This window comes from Hyla sarda, chromosome 5 (genome assembly GCF_029499605.1).
Source record: "Hyla sarda isolate aHylSar1 chromosome 5, aHylSar1.hap1, whole genome shotgun sequence".
NCBI lineage: Eukaryota > Metazoa > Chordata > Amphibia > Anura > Hylidae > Hyla > Hyla sarda.
The window spans coordinates 49,341,775-49,358,268 of record NC_079193.1 but is presented as its reverse complement, the minus strand read 5'-3'; the positions used below and the strand labels follow the sequence as shown (position 1 = coordinate 49,358,268).

Here is a 16,494-nt window from a genome sequence, read left to right as displayed (position 1 = left end):
ACCTGTGGTTTTCAATCAGGGTGCCTACAGCTGTTGCATTAGTTGCAGATTGATCCCTACCACCAAGCGATCGCTCCACCCATTGAACCAGACAGGCTCCCTGTCATCAGCTGACTAGTGAGTCAGGTCTCGGCAGCATTGCAACGTGGGGAAAATCTGAGACAACAGTCATTTTGTATGCTGGTAAAAATAAATATTGGAGTGAAAATCACAGAAGAATTGTGAGAAAATAGTCACACACAGGTACAGACACTATATTATGAACTACACTAACTTTACAGCCCTTGTAGCATAGTCAAATAAAAAAAAATCCTGGAATACCCCTTTAACTCTTGAGTTACAAAAACAATGAGGGGAATTTATCAATGTGTGTGTTTGCTGTGTGGATGCCTTTTGGCACTGTTTTCAGTTGCAGTAAATTTTTCTGTACTTGCACCAAATGATGAATAAACACCTGGGAAAATTACTTCACTTCTCCAGTCTTTAGTCAACTCCTATTCCTTCCCTCTGCTTCTTTTTTGTCTTTTTGTAACAGTTTTAATTTCAAAGCCATTTTACTTCAAGAACTACTTTATATTAACATTATACATTTACATTACAAAAACTGGAAAAAGTGTAGGTAAAGAAAGTGTCTGTGAAATAGAAGTTTTTAAAGGAGTACTCCACTGGAAAACTTTTTTTTCTTCTAAATCAACTGGTGCCAGAAAGTTAAACAGATTTGCAAATTACTTCTATTAAAAAATCTTAATCCTTCCAGTACTTATCAGCATTTGTATGATCCACAGGAAGTTCTTTTATTTTTGAATTTCCTTTCTGTCTGACCACAGTTCTCTCTGCTGACAACTCTGTCCATTTTAGGAACTGTCCAGAGTAGAAGCAAATCCCCATAGCAAACCTGTCCTGCTCTGGACGGTTCCTGATATGGACAGAGGTGTCAGCAGAGAGCACTGTGGTCAGACAAAAAGGAAAATGAAAAAGAAAAGAACTTCCTCTGGAGCATACAACAGCTGATAAGTACTGGAAGGATTAAGATTTTTTAATAGAAGTAATTCACAAATCTGTTTATCTTCCTGGCACCAGTTGATTTAAAAAAAAAAAAAAAAAAATGTTTTCCAGTGGAATACCCCTTTAAGTGTAGTCCTTAGGTGGTCTAGCTTTGTGCAAAAATTGTGCATTGGGACTTTTTTTTTAAAGTTGCAGTTTAAAAAATGAATATTTACTGCATCCATCATTCACTGTATGCACCTTGGTAGCTGCTCTGCACTGACAGATTGCGTAAGCGCTGAATACGTCTGATAATGCAAGGAGAATACTTTACTGCGTGTGTGCTGTCCTGTTTGCATATCTTATGCACATCAAATAGGAGGAAGGGATCAAAAACTAAATTAATGGACCACAAGAGTCTGCTATTGGCAGGTCAATTTGGGTAGGACAGAGAGGTAAGAGTAGTGCAGGTGGTGAAAGCCAGGAGGGCATTTAGACACGACCACAAGTAGTTGGGTAGCTTGAAAAGACCAAAGATCACCTTGCTCACAACGACAACTATAGTAGAGTGAAATACTCAGCAATTCTAGGCATGGGGGAGGAATATAAACCAGAGAGAACCATAAGGGGGGGAAGAAGAAGGAGAAAGGTAGAGAGAGACCAAAGAGGATAACATTGAAGAGAAAGTAGACGGAACACGGGTGGGGGGGGCTGAGGGTTAACGAATCCCAAGTCACAAAGTTCCTGCCTACGGGGAAGGGAGACCATAGCAGTGGAGGTGAACTCAATCCAAGGGCGACAGCGCTTCACATAGCGTTCTGCCTCGGAGTGTAAATCTGCCAGGCACTCCTCTAGACCCGGAATACACAAAACCTCAGTGAGGCACTACCCTTCTTGCTACTGCTAATAAAAGACCTGGCAGACCAGCTCGAAAAACCTGGGGGTGTCCCTGGCATTGTTAGGAGCAGAGTGGATGGGGAAGAGGACACCGTGGTCACTGGAATATCCGTGATCAAAGCTCGGACTGAGGACCAATAGCCCGACATCAGGGGGCAGGTTAACCAGATGTGGTTGGCTTGATGGCAGCGCCAGCACCAGTTGGAAACTAGGCTAGAATTTGTGGTGGAGGGCAGGAACCCTGTACCATCGGGAGTGGAGTTTGCAATTTGATTCCTGTAGAAACACAGAAATAGATGTCTTGTGGAAAAGCAGGAACAACTTTTCCCATTCCCCAGTGCTAGGGGTGTCAGCAAGTTTGCGCTCTCAACTTGTCTGGAAGGGGAGCAAGTCTTGAAAGTCCCTGATATGAAGAAGGGCGTATAGGAACGATACCACATGCATCAGCTTATTTGTGGCTAGACAATGGGATTTAAAGGCGGTCAGGCCTCTGTGGAAGTACTCCGTCCCTTTCCATGTACTATAGAAGTGTTGTGGCTGTGAGTACTGGAAAAGAAATCTTGCAGAGGAGCTGAGGTCCCTGAGAATGTCCTGCAGAGTCTTCAGCGAGGAAGACTGGAGAACTCGAGTGACAGGGAAAGGGCGAGGCAGGGGAGCGGTCAGGAAGCCTCTAGATTGCAGACCAGATGCGAAGTCCAGATTGCTCAGGAAAGGAGTGAGAGGGCCAAGGGGTTTGTAAAGGTGCGACATGGAGACATGTCTGTAGGACCATCCGGGAAATGAAGGGGGCGCCCCCATTATACTTATGTTAATGCAATTTTTTATATTTTATTATTTTTCAATAAATTAGCAAAGATTTCTAACATTCTGTTTTCACGTTGTCATTATGCGGTACTAAGGGCAGAATGATCGGGGGAAACTTGATTTTTATTTTAATTTTTTATCATAAAAAACAAAATGTGAAAAAAGTGAATGGGTCTGAAAACTTTTCAAATGCTTTGTATATCTGTGGAAAAATATTCAGTATAATTTGTAACTTATTAATCAAAATCCCTGCTCTGTCTCTTCTTAGGATTGCCGTCAATGGAGACAGCACATGTCTGTGCACCAATTGATATCGGCGGCTGCTGCTACGTATGGATTATACACATGGGATTTCTCCAGGTGAATATTCCATAGTGTGAATGGGTCCTTAGGCTATGTTCACACATAGTATTGTGGTCAGGACTTTGCTCAGTAACTGTTACAGAGTTTTGAGGGTGTCCACCTATATCCCCGTGATCCCTTACCCTTGTTACCTCTCTGTGCTCTGCAGGCAGATCCTGAGCCTCCACTGTCTGGGAGCTGGAGATTAACAAAACTAACACAAAACTAACTTGGAACTAACTTTGTATTGCACAAAGGAAAACCGCCATGTATAACATACTGGAACAAACAGTAAGGTATAGGATTGCACAAAATCAGACAAATGCAAAAAAAATATAGGTCTCTCTCTTACCCACCCACAAGCACAGCTGCCGCCCACTCTAATCTTCACTCTAGCAGCCATGGGGTAGCTTCAGTTGGTGCACTTTAAATAGATGTGGTCCATACAAAGTTCTGCTCCACCTGAGCACAGTGCTCTGTCTACAGAGCGCATGCGCTGAAGATTTTACCCAGCTCTCGCATCCTGATGATGTGAGAGATGTGCGTCGAGAGAGCTCTCTGCACAGTGTAACTCCGCATGCGCCGGTCCCTCGCAACACCCGGAAGTTGGGAGTAGCAAGACTGCAGAAAGAGGTACTTCCGGGTGTAGCGAGGGTCTGGCGCATGCGCAGTTACCCTGTGCAGAGTTGCTCTCCCGACGCACAGCTCTCACGTGATCAGGACGCGAAAGCTGGGTAAAATCTTCAGCTCATGCGCTCTGCAGACAGAACACTGCGCTCAGGGGGAAAATTTATATGCGAACAATTATTATTAATTAATTATTTATTATTATTATTATTACTACTATTATTAATATTAAAGAAGTGTGTTTTTTTTACATGATAGTTCTCCTTTAATAATATTAATAATAATAATACTGATAATAAATAATAATTATGACTGTTATTGATGATAATAATAATAATACTGATAAAATAATAATTACGATTAATTGATAATAAATATGATTTAATAATAAATATTATTATTATTATTTAATAATTAATTGAAAGATTTATACAATTTTTCAGGAAGAAAAAATAACAAATTGGAACAAATATAGACAATGCTTATTATTAATTATTTATTATTAATATTATTACTACTATTATTAATATTAAAGAAGTATTTTTTTTACATGATACTTCTCCTTTAATAATATGAATTATTAATAATAATACTGATAATAGATAATAATTATGACTGTTATTGATAATAATAATACTACTGATAAAATAATAATTACGATTATTATTAATTGATAATACATATTATTAATAATAAATATTATTATTTAATAATAAATATTATTATTTAATAATAAATATTATTATTTAATAATAAATATTATTATTTAATAATAAATATTATTATTGTTTAATAATAAATATTATTATTATTTAATAATAAATATTATTATTATTTAATAATAAATATTATTATTTAAAAATAAATATTATTATTATTTAAAAATAAATATTATATCATTATTATTATTATTATTATGTGATGTGGAATCCAAGAAGAACAAAACAAGTCGCATTTAAGTTTGACGCACGGGTGTGAACACTCTGCTACAAGTTGCCTGAAGCCTTCATACACTGTAACTTGATTCCCCTCCAGGAGACCATACACAGAACATTTCCCCGGGATGAACTTCCCAGTCCACCCATGGGCTTCCCCTTTCCTGCTTGTCATCAGGGGCTGGAGCCGAAGCTGTTTGAGCCTCCGCACTTCCCGTACTTCGGACCAGTCTATGCCGCAGACGGGGGTCGGTAGATGCGCTGCCCGCTGTCTGCTCCCGTCCTCCCGGCTCATCATCGTCGGGGAATAGTGAGGAGCTGCAGGCTGTGCTTAGAGCGGGGGAAGGAGGCAGATCTTGTTGATGGTGCTGTAAGTAAATATCCGCGGCTCCCCCCTATGCATACAGCGGATGGTACATTCCGGCATCCCAGGTAATGGCAGCTGAGTGAGCGGAGTCGGTGACAGCTGATGATCTCCCGCAGAGGGCTCCACTGTGACGCGTGTGACAGGTACCGGCCCCGCTCCCCCGGGATCCCCCCTCACTGCTCCCCCGCTCCGGGCTGGGGGCACCGGGGCAGTGGGCACTGTGTAAGCGGAGTCCTCCACTTGGTACCTCGGGGAGCCGGCACCTCCTCACTGGCCCATGCTCAGCACACATGTGTAGGCCTCTGCACTAGACCTGGCACTGCCTACTGACTAAGGGGGCGCTGTGATAGTACAGACCACTCTGTGAGGCCAGGGTTATGGGGCTGCTCTTGTTTTCTGCAGCCTCTGGCAAAACTACAACTCCCAGCATGCCCGGACAGCCGAAGGCTGTCCGGGCATGCTGGGAGTTGTAGTTTTGCACTAGTGTACTGTATTATGCCACCCTGGTCACATGACGGGTGCGGCAAACACTTTATTTATAAACCCAGAAAAAGGGCGTATGTGTGCGTGCCACCCATGACTACATTATAATACCAGTATACAGGTCGTGCCCATACACCAACCCCTTCACCAGTATAGTGTGTGTTTGTATATGTGTGTATATATGTGTATATATATATTTTTATATATATATATATATATATATATATATATATATATACCCACACATACACATTGTTCCCCAACTAATCCAAAACTACAGCTCTTCTGGGAATAATGAGAGTTGTAGTTATGCAACAGGTTGCGGGACACTGCATAAGAAGAGGCCGTTAGTCATAAAGGAAACAAAAATTCAGACGCGTTTTGGACCTATAGTCCGTAATCATGGCTATAAACAGAGCCAAAGAATTTTAGACCTATGGTACATAATCATGGCTGCGAGCAGAACTGACGCATTTTGGGCCTGAAGTAGGTGATTATGGCTACAAACAGACCCGGAAAGTTTTGGACCTATAGCTGCAAACACCCGACACGTTTTACACTTATAGACCTTAATCATGGCTACAAACAGAACCGAAGCATTTTGGACCTATAATAGGTAATCATGGCTACAAGCAGAGCATATGCGTTTCGGACCTAGAATACGTGATCATGGCTATACAAAAAGCTGACGCATTTTGGACCTATAGTACGTAATCATGATGACTACAAACAGCCGACGTGTTTGTAATATAAAACGTTTTAATGGCCACAATCAGCGCCAAAGCGTATCGGATCTGGAGTCCGTAGTCATGGCTACGAACAGAACCCGTGCATTTTGGACCATATGTAATCATGGCTAGAAAGAGTGCCGACTGGTTTTGGACCTATTAAATGTTATCATGGCTACAAACGGAGCCGACGCGTTTTGGAACTATAGTCCTTAATCATAGCTTCAAAATACCAAGAAAAATGTGTATATTACAAAATGACAGACATTAAATCACATTACCCAAAAAAATCCACATACATGTTATATAGGTAAAGCACATGGGGAGGAAAAATCCGGGCTGGGATTATGTATTAAATAGGAGAACACTTGGGACGACTGACATGGAAAAGGACTTGGGAGTCTTAGTTAAAGGGGTACTCCGGTGGAAAACTTTTTTTTTTTTTTTAAATCAACTGGTGCCAGAAAGTTAAACAGATTTGTAAATTAGAAAAATTCAATTGTAGTCTCAGCACCGGTAAAAAATCCATAAAAAATTTAGGAGATACAAAAAGTGCAACCAGCATGCTGGAGGTCGAAACCTCCCCCTCTGACGCATTTCCGCCCTACCGGGCCTTAGTCATAGATACAAGGGGTAGTATTGCCTGGTATTTAAAGGAGCTCAAACTCCGCCCAATATCAAAAGTGAATACATATAAGAAAATACGAACATAGCAAAATACACAGTGCAAAGACAAACAAACTCAGAAAAAAACTCTATACCATACATTAAAAATGTATATATATAAAATAATAGAAAAAATCTATATAATAGAGAAAAGAAAAAAAGGTTTTTCAATAACTCATGACCAAATCGAGCCTATGATTCATGCCTTTCGGGTACGAGGTATTGAAAAACCTTTTTTTCTTTTCTCTATTATATAGATTTTTTCTATTATTTTATATATACAGATATTTTTAATGTATGGTATAGAGGTTTTTTCTGAGTTTTTTTCTTTTTTGCACTGTGTATTTTGCTATGTTCGTATTTTCTTATATGTATTCACTTTTGATATTGGGCGGAGTTTGAGCTCCTTTAAATACCAGGCAATACTACCCCTTGCATCTATGACTAAGGCCCGGTAGGGCGGAAAGGGGTCAGAGGGGGAGGTTTCGACCTCCAGCATGTTGGTTGCACTTTTTGTATCTCCTGAATTTTTAATGGATTTGTAATAAATGGATTTTTTACCAGTGCTGTGACTACAATTGAATATTTCTATTCTGGAGATGGTGAAGGAGGACTGATTGCACAAGTAAAAAAAAAAATCTTAATCCTTCCAGTACTTATTAGCTGCTGAATTCTACAGAGGAAATGGTTTTCTTTTTGGAACACAGAGCTCTCTGCTGACATCATAACCAAAGTGCTCTCTGCTGACATCTCTGTCCATTTTAGGAACTGTCAAGAGCAGCATATGTTTGCTATGGGGATTTTCTCCTGCTCTGGACAGTTCCTAAAATGGACAGAGATGTCAGCAGAGAGCACTGTGCTCATGATTCAGCAGAGAGCACTGTTTTCCAAAAAGAAAATAATTTCCTCTGCAGTATTCAGCAGCTAATAAGTACTGGAAGGATTAAGATTTTTTAATAGAAGTAATTTACAAATCTGTTTAATTTTCTGGCACCAGTTGATTTAAAAAAGAGTACCTCTTTAACAGTAAATTTAGCTGTAGTGACCAGTGTCGGGGCAGCTGCTGCCAAGGCAAATAAAATCATGGGGTGCATCAATAGGGGCATAGATGCCCACGACAAGGAAATAATTCTACCGCTGTACAAATCACTAGTCAGACCACACATAGAATACTGTGTACAGTACTGGGCACCAGTGTACAAGAAAGATATAGTGGAGCTGGAGAGGGTTAAATAACGGGCAACCAGGGTAATACGGGGAATGGGAGGACTACAGTACCCAGAAAGATTATCAGAATTAGGATTATTTAGTTTAGAAAAAGAAGGATTAGGGGCGACCTAATAACTATGTATAAATATATCAGGTGGCAGTACAGAGATCTCTCCCATGTTCTATTTATACCCAGTACTGTATCTATAACAAGGGGGCATCCTCTACGTTTAGAGGAAAGAAGGTTTCTACACCAGCACAGACGGGGGTTCTTTACTGTAAGAGCAGTGAGACTGTGGAATTCTCTGCCAGAGGAGGTGGTCATGGTGAACTCTGTAATAGAATATAAAAGGGGTCTGGATGCATTTTTGGAGAATAATAACATTACAGGTTATGGATTCTAGATTTATACTATGTAACTAGAGAGAATATGATAGATATATACGTTTTTTTGTCATGATATAGGGGATGATGAAATAAATGACTGTCATCAATATAAACGGAAGTACATAGGAAGGGTGAGGGCAGGGCCATGAATGTGTTATATCAGGGCTTGACAAATCCCAGGTCCCCAAGGTGACTGAGAATTAGGTCCTGGCACCAAGGTTCTTGTTATTGACCCATTAGGTACATTTACGTCATGAGTCGGGTGAGTGAGTATGGGACGGGCTGTGGAGCCTTCACCATATCCTGCAGGTAACAGCTGCTGTTTGAGGCTGACATCTGACGATAAAGACGGGCATCAAAGATCACTCAGATGTTAGTTATTTGACGTAAATCAGTCTTCAGTGTAACAGGTAAGTGCGGGTTACACTGATGATAATGATACTTACCTATCCCGGTCTGCCGCTCCATTCGTCTGTTATTTTCAATATTTTGGTGGTTGGCTTGATGCATGGACGGAGCTTCAGGAGCATGCTGACCATGGCTGCTGCTGCTTCAAGCCTTCTCGCAGCCGGGCCTAGTGAGAAAAAGCTGCAGAAGTGATGTCAACCCGCATCTAGAGCGCTGCCCATGCACCAAGCCCAAATAAGGTGAATAGTGGGCAAATGGGGCCACCAATAAGGGATAGGTAAGTATTGGTACAATCAGTGTCACCCACACCTCCAGCCTCAGCACAGGTGACACTGATGACAGATGGCGTACGTGATTGCTTGCGCGAGAGTACAGCGTTCAGTCTATGAATTTAGCGGAAGTCCCATTCAAGTCTATAGGACCGACGTTGGCTAAAATCAAAGATTGGACGCCGTAGTCTCTTACAAGTCATAGCAGTGTGAAAATGAAAACAAATGACCTGCTGCCAGAGCCATTACTGGAATTGCACTTCAACTGTTTAAAGGGGTACTCCGCTGCTCAGCGTTTGGAACAAACTGTTCCGAACGCTGAAGCCGGCGCTGGGAGCTCGTAACGTCATAGCCCCCCTCCCATCCCCCCCCCCCCCCCCCCCAGCAACGTCATACCCCCTCCCATAGACTTGCATTGAGGGGGCGGGGAGTGATGTCATGAGGGGGCGGGGCTATGACATCACAGGCTCTCGACTCCAGCGTTCGGAACAGTTTGTTCCATATGCTGAGCAGCAGAGTGTCCCTTTTAAATGCTGCAATTTTGGCAGTTAAAGTGCCCCCCCCCCCCCCCCCCATATATAGTAATTGCATTGTGCCGATCAGTCCTCAGGCTAGCCTTTACAGCTTTTGCTAGGCCTCTGCAGCTGCCTGGACTGATAGAGCCTATCTATGGCAGACTCTACCAATAGAACTACATTCATCTCTATGAGCAATCGAATGATTTATCGTAACCAGTTCTCAAAGGGAATTAAAAAAATAAATAAAAATAAGGTGAAAAAAAATAAATGTTTAAAAAGAAAAAAAATAAGTAAACCTCTCCCATAATAAAAACCCATTTCACATTTTTAAAATCATATTTAGTATCAGCACTTTTAGGATTGTCTGAACTATTAAAATTGGACGTTATTGATCCAGAACAATGAATGGTGCATAGATAAAAAAAAAAAAAGAATAATACCACAGGCCAAAATATCCTTTGGCTCTCCCGGCATGCTGGGAGTTGTAGTTTTGCAGCAGCTGGGGGCCCCCTGGTTGGGAAACACTGCAGTAGACAGTTACTGTTTAGGCTATGTTGAGGGGGGGGGGGTCTGTCATACACAGGATCGGCTTCTGTTGTTTCCGCTTCTTTATGCAGTGGATCTGTAGCGAAATCTGCAGGTATCTTGGATTTTGCTAAGGAGTCGCTTCAGATTTGTGGTGAAATCTGTGGCCAAAAATGTCTGCCACGTGTGGACATGTCAGAATGAGCAGCACTGTCTGCTTCATGTCTCAAGGCCTTTATAAGTAACTTTTTGGGTGCGTTCACATAGGCAAAGAGTCTGGGTTCACACTACGATTTGTACTTACTGTTCCGTATACGGCTGGGAGGAGGGGGGGTGGGGCTTAATCGCGGCGCCCGCACTCAGCTGTATAGGGGAACTGTATTTAATGTATGTCTATGAGCCGACCGGAGTGAACCGCAGCCTCCGGTCGGCTGCTTTTTCGTCCGTATGCGGTTTCCCGACCGCAGGCAAAAACGTGGTCGACCGCGTTTTTGCCTACGGTCGGGAAACCGCATACGGCCGAAAACGAACCCGACCGGAGGCTGCGGTTCACTCCGGTCGGCTTTTAGACATGCATTAAATACGGTTCCCCTATACGGCTGAGTGCGAGCGCCGCGATTAAGCCCCACCCCCCCTCCTCCCAACCGTATACGGGAACCGTAGTTACAAATCGTAGTGTGAACCCAGCCGGGTTGCAATCTCCGCAATGGCAAATCTGCCGCAGATTACATTGAAGTCACTGTCATTTGCTGCAGATGATTAAGCCCTCCACGGCTTAAACTCTTTTCTAAATCTTCCGTGTGAACATAATCTTTATCGTTTCTATCCTATTAATTATTATTATTTTTTTTTTTATAAATATAATTATGGAAATTCATATACATGTGTCGTAGCTAGAGATGAGCGAACTTACAGTAAATTCGATTCGTCACGAACTTCTCTGCTCGGCAGTTGATGACTTATCCTGCGTAAATTAGTTCAACTTTTAGGTGCTCCCGTGGGCTGGAAAAGGTGGATACAGTCCTAGGAAAGAGTCTCCAGACCACCGGAGCACCTGAAAGCTGAACTCATTTATGCAGGATAAAGTCATCAACTGCCGAGCCGAGAAGTTCGTGACGAATCGAATTTACTGTAAGTTCGCTCATCTCTAGTCGTAGCGTATTCTAACTAATGGCAGCCCTCACTCAAAGCCTTTAAGCAGCGTTTCCCAACCAGGTTGCCTCCAGCTTTTGCAAAACTACAACCAATCAGATCGCTTCTTTCATTACTCACAGGCCTTTTCAAAAATGAAAGAAGCGATCTCATTGGTTGCCATGGGGAACTCAGCAGGTTTTGATAAATCTCCATCTCCAGCTATTGCAAAACTACAACTCCCAGCATGCCCGGACAGCCAACGGCTGTCCGGGCATGCTGGGAGTTGTAGTTTTGCAACAGCTGGAGGCACCCTGGTTGGGAAACACTGATGTAAAGAATCCTCCTCCTGGCTACCCAACATGGAATCTGCGTGGCAATGCAGGGTATAAATGAAGTGTCACTAATTTTGTTTCCTGCACCTGGATTTTTAGTTCCGCTTCGGAACGGTCCACGCCATGTAGACGTGTTGCATTGTATCCCCGCAGACTCCACATTGCATAGTCAGGATGCGGATTAAAGGGGTACTCCCGTGGAAACCTTTTTTTTTTTTTTTTTTTTAAATCAACTGGTGGTAGAAAGATTTTCTATTAAACAATCTTAATCCTTCCAGTACTTATTAGCTGCTGAATACTACAGAGGAAATGGTTTTCTTTTTGGAACACAGAGCTCTCTGCTGACATCATGACCACAGTGCTCTCTGCTGACACCTCTGTCCATTTAAGAACTGTCCAGAGTAGGAGAAAATCCCCATAACAAACATACGCTGCTCTGGACAGTTCCTAAAATGGACAGAGATGTCAGTAGAGAGCACTGTGGTCATGATGTCAGCAGAGAGCTCTGTGTTCCAAAAAGAAAACTATTTCCTCTGTAGTATACAGACCCTAAAAAGTACAGGAAAGATTAAGATTTTTTAATAGAAGTTAATTACAAATCTGTTTAACTTTCTGGCACCAGTTGATTTAAAATAAAAAAAATAAAAAGTTTTCCTCTGGAGTACCCCTTTAACCCTGTTGTATTTTGGCTGGAAATGTAAAAAAAAAAAACAAAAAAAAAAAAACATCATCTCCCATTCGAAAGTTCCAAAGTGCCCCGGGCCTCCCACTGGTCTCCACTCTCTGGTCGCGCTCACCATGAGACAAGTAACTGTTATTATCCCCGTGATATCGTAATGGAATTCGTTTTACAGGAAACTTAATTTTCATAAAATAAAAAAATCAAAGAGTTTAGTCATAAGAAACATAGTAGAAGAATTCTATACTACATTTACTTCAGTGGGAGCTGACGTGCAGCAACACCATGGCCGCTACACAGTGTACAGAGCCTCCTGCTTGTGGCTCCTAATTCTGTGTATGCGAATGCCACCGGCAAAATGCTGATCATAATTTACATGCCGGCTATCTCCATTCCACTCATCAATCACTGACAGCCTTTTTTGAAAATCCCTTTAAAGGGGTACTCTTTAATTATTTTTTAAATTTTTTTTTTTTTATCAACAGATTTGTAAATTACTTCTATTAAAAAATCTTAATCCTTCCAGTACTCATTAGCTGCTGAATACTACAGCGGAAATTATTTTCTTTTTGGAACACAGAGCTCTCTGCTGACATCATGACCACAGTGCTCTCTGCTGACATCTCTGTCCATTTTAGGAACTGTCCAGAGCAGCATATGTTTGCTATGGGGATTTCCTTTTACTCTGGACAGTTCCTAAAATGGACAGAAATGTCAGCAGAGAGCACTGTGCTCATGATGTCAGCAGACAGCTCTGTGTTTCAAACGGAAAATAATTTCCACTGTAGTATTCAGCAACTAATAAGTACTGGAAGATTTAAGATTTTTTAATAGAAGTAATTTACAAATCTGTTTAACTTTCTGGCACCAGTTGATTTAAAATTTTTTTTTTTTAACTGGAGTACCCCTTTAAGGGTAGGGTTACTCGTAGCGTCTTTTGCTGCATATTTGCAGCATATTTTCCTACCCGTTGAAGTCAGAGGGTAGCAAAATAAGCTTCGTATTTTGCTACTTATTGACTTCAATGGGTTGGAAAATACACAGCAGCAAATGCCCAGCAAAATGTGGCATGTGTGACCCTACCCTTAACGGTACATAGAATTATTATTATTATTATTATTATTATTTTTTTATTTTTTTTAAAACTTTGTCAGTAGTTTTGATTGGTAAGGGTCCAGGAGTCCACACAATGCTGACTGTCTGTGAGACTTTCATTAAATCTACACCCAGTGAAATAAAAACTTTTTTTTTTTTTATATCAACTGGCTCCAGAAAGTTAAACAGATTTGTAAATTACTTCTATTAAAAAATCTTAATCCTTTCAATAATTATCAGCTGCTGAAGTTGAGTTGTTGTTTTCTGTCTGGCCATAGTGCTCTCTGCTGACATCTCTGCTTGTCTCGGGAACCGCACAGAGTAGAAGAGGATTTGCTATGGGGATTTTCTTCTAAACTGGGCAGTTCCCGAGACACCTGTCATCAGAGAGCACTTAGACAGAAAAGAACAACTCAACTTCTTCAGCTCATAAATACTGAAAGGATTAAGATTTTTTAATAGAAGTAATTTACAAATCTGTTTAACTTTCTGGAGCCAGTTGATATATAACAATTTTTTCCCTGGAATACCCCTTTAAACCTCCACACACAGGACTTTTTGCAGTGCAAAACACCCCATCAACCATCTGCCTAATAAAGTGCCGCCCTAGACCAGGGCTGTGTTGGCCTAGTGCAAAATACGTCACTGTTACGCCGAGCGCTCCGGGTCCCCGCTCCTCCCCGGAGCGCTCGCAACATCCTCCCATTTGCAGCGCCCCGGTCAGACCTGCTGACCGGGTGCGCTGCAATACCTCTCTCAGCCGGGATGCGATTCGCGATGCGGGAGGCGCCCGCTCGCGATGCGCATCCCGGCTCCCGTACCTGACTCGCTCTCCGTCAGTCTTGTCCCGGCGCGCGCGGCCCCGCTCCTTAGGGCGTGCGCGCGCCGGGTCTCTGCTATTTAAAGGGCCACTGCGCCACTGATTGGCGCAGCAGGCTTAATTAGTGTGTTCACCTGTGCACTCCCTACTTATACCTCACTTCCCCTGCACTCCCTCGCCGGATCTTGTTGCCATTGTGCCAGTGAAAGCGTTCCCTTGTGTGTTCCTAGCCTGTGTTCCAGACCTCCTGCCGTTGCCCCTGACTACGATCCTTGCTGCCTGCCCCGACCTTCTGCTACGTCCGACCTTGCTCCTGTCTACTCCCTTGTACCGCGCCTATCTTCAGCAGCCAGAGAGGTTGAGCCGTTGCTAGTGGATACGACCTGGTTGCTACCGCCGCTGCAAGACCATCCCGCTTTGCGGCGGGCTCTGGTGAAAACCAGTAGTGACTTAGAACCGGTCCACCGACACGGTCCACGCCAATCCCTCTCTGGCACAGAGGATCCACCTCCAGCCAGCCGAATCGTGACAGTCACAGTGTACACTGCTCGCAGAGCTTTCTAAGTAGAGCCGAGCACAAACTAAGGGGTACAGCACTTAGCTGAGAGCTTTTGCCCTTTTTTTTTTTTAAACAATAAGGGTGTATCCACCACCATTAAAAACATCTGACATCACTATCGTAACCTTTTTTTTTGGCGTAAGCTTTAATATTTCGCAAAGAGCTTTTCATGGTGACTTGAAATTGGCTGCAATGTGTTACTACAAAAGCATTTCTGCATTGGATTTTAGTGACAGGTAGTTTATTTATATTTTTATTATGGCTTTGCTAAGCAACTTAGTTGTGTTTTGTTTTAATCTTTTTTTAATAATAAATGCAAGCTTTTTTTTTATGAGTCAGAAGCTTGCGTCATTCCTTCTTTCCTGGACGTCCTCATAGCCGGTGAATTCTTTGTGTCGTCACGAAGTCTGACCTTCGCTCTTGCAAAAGAGCACATATGATAAAGATTCACTTTCATTTGTAATTTCCCCCCAAAAATGCTTCTTTTTGGAAAGCAACAAATAAACATTTTAATATGTTGTTAAATAAACAAAGCAAACCATTTAGTTGTGGAATCCTTTTCAGAAATCTGAGGCGTGCCTTTAGATTTCTGAGCTAATTTTAATTTTGCCTGCCATGAATTTACCACGGTTTTGGACATGGATCAGTCCAGTCTTCCCCTGGAAACTTAGTTTTTACATTGGTGTTTTTTTTTTTTTTTTTGTCCTCAGCCATGACTAAGAGTGTGATGCAGTAGAAACCCGTCGTCATGGACAGGCTGCGGTTTTAAAGGGGTACTCCAGTGCGAAGACATCTTATCCCCCATCCAAAGGATAGGGGATAAGATGCCTGATCGCGGGGGTCCCGCCACTGGGGACCCCTGTGATCTTGCACGCAGCACCCCGTTATAATCAGTCCCTGGAGCATGTTCACTCTGGGTCTGATTACTGGCGATCACGGAGGCCGGAGCATTGTGACGTCGCGCCCCAGCCCCCGTGTGAAGTCACGCTCCGCCCCCTCAATGCAAGCCTATGGGAGGGGGCGTGACAGCCCGCGGGACCCCCGCGATCAGGCATCTTCTCCCCTATCCTTTGGAAAGGATAAAAATTACGGGCATGTAATGGAACCCCTGTCTGGTGTCATAACCACTGTCCTATCCCCGCTACCAGCTCTTGTAACGGAGCTCCGAAACACTGATGTGAACATAGCCTTACTCCTCTGAGTTACTGATCTTATATATAAAAAGAGAAGACCTCACTCACTGACTCTTCAACGCCCAGCCTAAACCCTTGGACCTAAAAACCTGAATTTTTGCACAGGTGTTGTTTTTAAAGGGGTACTCCGGTGAAAACCTTTTTTCTTTTAAATCAACTGGTGGCAGAAAGTTAAACATATTTGCAAATTACTTCTATTAAAAAATCTTAATCCTTCCTGTACTTATTAGCTGCTGAATACTACAGAGGAAATTCTTTTCTTTTTGGAATGCTCTCTGATGACATCACGAGCACAGTGCTCTTTGCTGACGTTATAATAATAATAATAATAACGCTTTATTTATTGTTGTCCTTAGTGGGATTTGAACCCAAGTCCCCAGCACTGCAAGGCAGCAGTGCTAACCACTGAGCCACCATGCTGCCCTTAGCATACATCTGCTATGCATCTGCTATGCATCTGCTATGCATCTGCTATGCATCTGCTATGCATCTGCTATGCATGGTTGCTAAAATGGACAGAGATGTCAGCAGAG

The 16,494-nt window shown here is 42.4% G+C and overlaps 1 protein-coding gene across 3 annotated transcripts in view; it reads left to right on the top strand.

Moving 5' to 3' along the window:
* Positions 1-2,975: 2,975 nt before the first annotated feature.
* CUL2 (cullin 2) overlaps positions 2,976-16,494 on the top strand; it is a 92,772-nt gene continuing 79,253 nt past the window's right edge. The window contains exons 1-2 of one of the 3 annotated variants that reach the window (XM_056519483.1): positions 2,976-3,045; positions 4,690-4,959. The gene's annotated coding sequence lies outside the window, so the exon portion shown is untranslated. The other 2 variants (XM_056519484.1, XM_056519482.1) reach the window with 2 other exon arrangements.